Here is an 8,041-nt window from a genome sequence, read left to right as displayed (position 1 = left end):
GTTCATAAAACACCATGGCCCCAGGGAAATTTTTTTTTTTTTCTAGTGTGGCAGTCAATGTGTTAATAAACACTGAGTGAATGACTAATGAATGAATGACATTAGAGAACATCGGTTTTTCAAACTTATCAATCAGAGTGAAAATCACATATGCCAGGAGTAATAACTATTTTATTTACACATGAATATCTGTTGGTTTCCATCTAGTTAATTTATTTTCAAGAACAAATATATTTGATTTACTTTAATTGATGGAGTTTTACCTTTTATTATCTGTTGTGGGGAAGGGGCATAGAAAATGATCTTAGCAGTATCACATGCAGGACTTACAGATAACGGAATGTTGTTCAGAATAGAACAGCAGCACTAATGTCCCAACAACCAGTCCAACCTGCAATTTAGGATTGTCAATCCTTCGTTTCTGTATCCTTTAGAGTACTTTACTCTTTCTGCAATGTCTTACCACAAAGATTCTTCTCAACTGGCATTTTAACTGCTACATGAAGTAAACATATTTACATATTTTTAAGCATACTTCTTGCCTTCTGGGCCATTTACCAGTGTTTTACTTCTCAGGCTATCATTTAAGTTTTTAAGAGAAATAATTGGGATAGCCAAGCACTAATCACAAAAAAAGAGAAAGAAATGAAGAAAGAGAGGATGAGTGGGCAAAAGAAAAAAAGGAAAGAAGGAAGGAAGGGAGGGAGAAAGGAGAGAAGGAAGGAAGGAGGAGGAAGGGGGAGGAAAAGGGCATATTTTTATTTTAGAATTCACAGTAAATTTCTTACTGGCTCAATTAATTTGCATCTAAGATATCTTGATTACATGGCTCAAAACTTGGAGGCTATGTAAGTGAAATGAACTACCTACATCTATTTTTTTTTTTTTCCTGAAAAAGCAAAGCTCTCAGAGCATTATGTCTTGGCAAATGTGTGCATGTAATTTTATTTTTGCTAATCTGTATGTATATTTTTCTTGAAACAGTTATTTGTTGACAATTACATGAGAAAGTAAAATTAAAATACATGCATGAAAAGCACAGGGAGAGGGAAATTAGCATATCTGTTACATTCAATCCTTTAGTTAAGAAAGAATAACAAAGTGATATGTTTTCATTATTACTCATTAAAGACTTACTTCAATGAAATAAAATTATCCAAATATAACTTGAGATTATTTTGGAAGGAATAATTTTCTTAATTATTTTCTTTCCTTCACTACCAGGCTCAACAAAGATCTGAGTCAGAAGTTACTTTGGTTGAAAGAAAAAGCTTATTAAAAGTAAACAAATAAAAAAGTTACTTAAACTCTCTTTGATAATTTAAGTGTTAAACCAGAGTTAAAATTGAAATTAGGTATTATGTAGTATAAATGTATATTATTTTATGGAAAATTTAAAAATTAAATATAGTATAGACTTTGAAATGTACAGAAATCATCATTTGCAAAGCAAACTACTATGACTCTCAAGACAGATTAACTCTGTGAAACGGAGTACAATACAAATAATGTCTGTTCAAACTGTTTTAGCAGTGTCTTGTAAGAACCCAATGAGACTATGCACAAAAAACCTGATTTTAACAGAAAGTATTTTCAAATTCACACATTTCAAGGACTTCGGACTTGCTGGTTTACAAATCAATGAGTAATAGTACTAATTTCTTCCTAACTAAACTATAAGCTTGTATTCTTCCCTAACCTCCTCCAACTGAGACGTAATTCCATGTATGTTAAAAAAAAAAAACTGAACTTTGTCATTAACATATAAAATACAAAGATTAAAAAAATATATTTTAATATAATTAATAACAAATGATATTTTCCAAGTAAGAGTAGTTTATGCTGGTAATAAATTGGTTACTATGGTATAAAAATTGTAAAGTTATAATTAAAAAATGCCTACTTATGATTTCTACCTACATTCAATCCAATTCTACCACCACAAAGGTAATATTTAAATTTTTATGTGCATCCTCATAGACCTTACTTTTTGTATTGTTTTCTTAATAATGATTGTCTTCTCCAAAAAACAGCAATATACAAAACATATCAAGAATCACTTTAAACAAACAAAACTTAAAATTTCATTTCAACCATTCACTAAAGAGCATTCCAGGTGGTTTGCTATGCTTTTAGGAAACATAAAGGAAATAAGAATAGATGCAAGTAAGAAAGAAAAGTGAATTAAAGTAAGGTATTTTATTTTAAAGCAGGTTCATTCTATAAGTGATACTTTTTTTTTTTTTTTTTTTGAGACAGAGTCTCACTGTGTTGCCCGGGCTAGAGTGCCGTGGCGTCATCCTAGCTCACAGCAACCTCAAACTCCTGGGCTCAAGCAATCCTACTGCCTCAGCCTCCCGAGTAGCTGGGACTACAGGCATGCGCCACCATGCCCGGCTAATTTTTTCTGTATATTTTTAGTTGTCCGATTAGTTTCTTTCTATTTTCAGTAGAGACGGGGTCTCGCTCTTGCTCAGGCTGGTTTCAAACTCCTGAGCTCAAACAATCCGCCCGCCTCGGCCTCCCAGAGTGCTAGGATTACAGGCGTGAGCCACCGCGCCCAGCCGATACTTTTAATATAAACTATATTTAGTATAGTTCAATTTAAAAGAAAAAAGACAAGTAAATTAAATTTAAAAAAAATGTTAATTGCATGAATATTTGTTCTTAAAGGACTCTTCTTCCATAAAGATACCTCAAAATTTAAGAAACTTTTTAAAAAATATTGAGAGATGGAAGGGTTTTAGTTATTTCCACTTGACATAGCATAACCTATGCTAAAAGATAAATTGAGGAACAGTAAAATGTAAAAGAGTTTACTTGACCAAATAGCAATTCATGAATTGGGCTTCTCCTTATTAGAAGTGATTTGGGAGCTCTGTGGAGGGTATGCAAAGGAGATGCTTTTAAATGACAGATATGGACATGAAGCAAAGAAAATATTTGATTGGTTATAGCTACACACTTGTCTTTCTTTGGTCTATTCTGCTAAAAACTTTCTTGTTATGTAACTATAAGTTACTTGACAACGTCTGATCAATTGAGCTTAAGTTTCGTTTTTTCCTAATACAGGCTTTACAAGAAATGGCCCAAGTTAAGTTTTGCTTATGCTTGTAAGTTCAGCAACTCTAAGGTTATTTTCAAGGCCTAACTGGGTTTATCTGCTCAAGGAATCTCCAGATCCCATCTCCATTTTAATTTATTTTAACACCTGCACAATCTTATACTTTCTTGCATTCCACCAAGTTTACATTACTGATCTACATATTTGTATTTTTACCTAAAATTTCATTACTATGTTTGCTTAGTTTTATTTCTATATTTATTTTGTTTGAATTCTCATAATATCTTTCTTTATTCATTACTCGATTGGTTTAATTGTCAAAAATGTGTTTTGTTTATTTTTCTCTTTATTTCTTTTCATTTCCTGGAAGGACCTATTGGTTGTTTCCTCTTAATTTTAATTTTTATTTTTAATATGATGTTGGAGTATTTTTGTGCTTGAATGACAACTTACTTGAACATATAGGTCTCGAGTACCATTTAACCTTTTATTTCCTCTAGAACTCTAGCTATTATGCTATTATCGTCCATCATTGAACACTTCTGTGGGTAAATCTGAGGCTACGCTGACATTTCCTCCTTGTACATAACTTTCATTTCATCACTGTATGCCAGAGAATACTGAATTCTTCAATTTCAATTACATCGCCAGGCTATTTCTTTGGGCAAGTTGTTCTGCACCATTTATTTCTGGAACACTGTGTATTCTGTTGTTCTGCAGATATATTTAAAAATTTATTTCAGGGAAATTTTCATCAATTTCTGATGAATGATTTTTCTTAATTCTATTGAGTTCTTTACATCACAGATGACAGTTACTCTCATGTTAAAACATCTTTGTTCTCTTCATCTATTGTGATTCATCTAATCTATTTGATCTGGGCCTTTTTCCTCTGCATTCACATAATTTTAATAGGTATTTTCTCCACTGTGTCAACGATTTCATTTTCAGCCACATCTGTTCTGTTTTGTTGTGTTTAGAATGCATTTATTATTTCTGTATTATTGTAATTTTATTTCTCAATTTGTTTCCACAGCTTTCCAGTCCGCATTTTCATCTTACTGGGTTTTATTACCATCTGGTCTTTACACTCTTATTCATAAATTAGTGCTTTTATTAAATACTTACAAATCACCCTTGGAGCATTTACTTCTATCATTTGATAATGATCTAATCTAGGCTAAGATAGTCACTTATCTTTTGCAAATTATGTTCTTTAATTTGCTTATTTTAAAATGATGTTTACATACTTGTTAAACATTTTCATCTTCCTAACATGATTTTTTTAATAGAAATTGAGACTATTCCTTTTTTTTTTTTTTTTTTGCCTCTTTACCTAAATTTAGGCTTTTTTTTCCATCAGAAAATACAGATTTGTTGACTTTGTGTAGGCTGAGTGTGTGAGTGAAAAAGAAGGTTTTAGCTTTGTGCAGGCTTTCCTAACATAACTGGTTCCTAAAGTATTATATATTATATAATGTTTTGCTTAAAGTCATTTAAAATAGTATTTTCAAACAACCATGTCATCGAAATTACCTGGGATTTTGCTAAAATGCTGATGAAGGGATGTCCATAATTTTACATTCATAGATGCTCCCAGGTGATGCTGGTGTCACTGGTTTAATAATCACACATTGAGTAGCAAAGATCTAAAAGGATTCACTGCACTAAACAAATGCAGGGCTAAATCACATCGGTGGCATATCCTACTCATTCAATCTATTTCCACAATAAATTGAAGATTCCTGGAATTTGTGATTTTATTAGGAAACTTTAACCCACATGTCTCTCTCAATCAAAGCATATTTGCCTAATCATCGTGTCCAATCTCTGCTAGCCAGAGATGGAAAAGGTGAAGATATTCTCTGAGGTAGCTTCTCAACAATTGAGTGTCATTGGTGAGGATTCTCAAAGTTAACACATTACTATAATATCTCCTTTTAAGCTGGAGAAGGACAGGGTTAGTCTTCCCTTAATTCTGTTTCTGACTTTGATCTCCATTCTTTGAAGGTTAAAATATGAGATTGTGACATTCTCCCTTGTTTGCTGTTTTTTTAATCCTAAATCTTTTTTATTTATTTGGTTGCTTAGTCAGTCAGTTAATCTCATAAGCACTTATTCAGGAAATAAACTCCATTCCAAATCTTCATTTAAAAATCAAAATTATTTTTCATATCTTTTGAATGAGTTCATTTGCTTATATCACACATACACCCTTGAACATTAAATTGTCGGGTTGCAGTCTCAAATGTCAGTTCTTGGTGTGTTCATGGCTGAAGAATGACCAGACACATCACAGTAAGGCAAGCACAAAGATGAAGTTTATTGAGGAGAGAAAGATAGGACTATAGAGCAAGAGCAAGATATAGGTTTAACAGCGTGGTACATACACCACAGATGATGACCAGACCTATTGTTGCAGCAGAAAGAGAGCGAAAAAAAAAAAAAAAAGGCTTGGTTATGGTGTGTGTCTTGTTTTGTACTGGCCAGATAGGGACCTCCCCATGGATGAGACATCACCATGGAACCACTGGATTGGTCAGTTGGGAGTTATGTGACCTGAGTCTCACTGTATATGTGGATCCCCCATGAGCCTCTCTGTAAGCCCATGGCGGGTGAATTGCAAAAGCACCCGCTTTCATCTCTAGGAGAACCAGAATCCCTTGCTATCTACCTAACAAAATGATACCATATCATACATATTGTTTTGTATTCTTTTTTTTGGCTTGTGATTATCTTTTTTTTAAAATTACAGATTATGAGGATACAAACATTTTGGTTACATAAATTGCCTTTACACCAATTGACAAGCGTGCCCATGCCCTAGACAGCGCGCACTGCATCTGTTAGGTGTGGATTTACCCATCTCCTTCTCCCTGCTCCACCTGCCTGACATCCAATGAATGTTACTTCCCATTTGTGCACATTAATGTTGGTAAATTAGTACTGATTTAATAGTGAGTACATGTGGCGTTTGTTTTTCCATTCTTGTGCTACTTTACTTAGAAGAATGGCCTCTAGCTCCATCCAGGATAATACAATAGGTGGTTCATCATTTTTTTTATAGCTGAGTAGTACTCCATGGTATACATATACCACATTTTATCAATCCACTCATGTATTGCTGGGCACTTGGGTTGTTTCCACATCTTTGCAATTGTGAATTGTGCTGCTATAAACAATTGAGTGTAGATGTCTTTTTTATAGAAAGTCCTTTTTTTCCTTTGGGTAGATACCCAGCATTGGGATTGTTGGATCAAATGGTAGTTCTACTTTTAGTTCTTTGAAGTATCTCTATACTACTTTTGTATTCTTTTTATTTAAATAGGTTTTCATGGTCTTTCTGGAAAAGTATATACAGATATCCTTCCTTCTTTTTAATGGCTATTTTTCAAATTTTTGAAGTTACTATCACTCAATTTAATGATAGTCATTTTAGTCAACTTAATATGAATGCAAAACTAATCATTTTACATTATAGTTTTATAAACCTTCAATTATTTTTCAAAAATATATTTCTAGAAATGGAAATTTGAGTCAAATATAAACACATTGTAAAATATCATAGCCACTACTCAATTATATTCTTCTAATTTATATTTTCACCAGAAATAAGAGAATATCCATTTCACATATTTTGTCAAAAAGGTATACTATCTGCCTTTAACTTTTGATACTGCAATGGGTGAAAAATGATATCTTTCTTTTAGTTTGCTTTTTTCAATTTCTAATAAGATTTAAAATAATTTCATCTGTTCATTGTCCACTTCTATTTTTTATGGTATAAATTCTCTATTCATATTTTACTAATGTTGGTTGTTTTCTTTAACCTATTGATTTTTAAGAGATCTTTAAATTTTAAAAGCATTAAACATTTACTTCTTTATATACATCTAATATTTTTATCAGAAATATATAAAAACCAATCAAAATTCAATATAATCAAACCAAAAACTCAATCTCCAGACTCTTATCTACTAAAAACATTATTCTTAAAAACATACTACCTCTCTCTCAAAATATTCTCTACCACAAGATCTCACAATGAGCATTATACCTTATTGTACCATTCAATATAGGCTCCTGTGAGTTGAATATGGTAAACTGCTACAGTTATGTAGATTGACATTGGCATAGTTTCATGGTCAGAAGTTAATTTAGTATACAATTCTAGCTTTTCCTTTTATAAAGTATATAAATCTGGACATATTGCTTAGGCTTATTAGGTGAAGTATAGTTTTTCATTCTATCAAAATATTTCTGATTTTTGTTCCACAATATACTAATCTGCTCAGGCTACCATAACAAAGCACCACTGACTAGGTGGCTTAACTAAAAGGCATTTATTTTCACCCAGTTCTGGAGGCTAGAGTCCATGATCAAGGTGCCAGCAAATTTAGTTTCTGGTGAGGGCCCTCTTCCTGGCTTGTATTTCACTATTCTGCCATATTTCTCTATGTCCACACATGGCCTTCCCTCTGTGCTAGTGAAGTGGGTTAGGAAGGTAGGATACTCTCTGGTGACTCTTTTTATAAAGACATTAATCCTGTCAGATAAGCACCCCACCTTTATTACCTCATTTAACTTTTATTACTTCTTTAGAGGCTCCATCTCCAAATACAGACAGACAAAGGGTTAGGGCTACAAGATATGAATTTTGGTAGGATGCAAATATTCCTTCCATAGTATTCCATTACTCCATACCAAATTCATGTCTTTCTTGCATGTAAAATATAGCAATTACATCCCAACAGTCCGAAAACTCTTAATTCATTCCAGCATCAACCCTAAAATCTAAAATCCACAGAGTCATCTAAATATTATCTAAATCAGATGTGGATAAGACTCACGGTACAATTTGATATTGTAAATATATGAAGTGGTGTTTTAAAAAACCTTTACACATTCTTCTAAAGTATCATTTATTGATTTTTGGTAGCTTACCAAATCTCATAATATTAGGGATTCTTATCTACC

This window comes from Propithecus coquereli, unplaced genomic scaffold (assembly GCF_000956105.1).
Source record: "Propithecus coquereli isolate 6110/MARCELLA unplaced genomic scaffold, Pcoq_1.0 Scaffold100, whole genome shotgun sequence".
NCBI lineage: Eukaryota > Metazoa > Chordata > Mammalia > Primates > Indriidae > Propithecus > Propithecus coquereli.
This window is presented reverse-complemented; position numbering follows the sequence as displayed.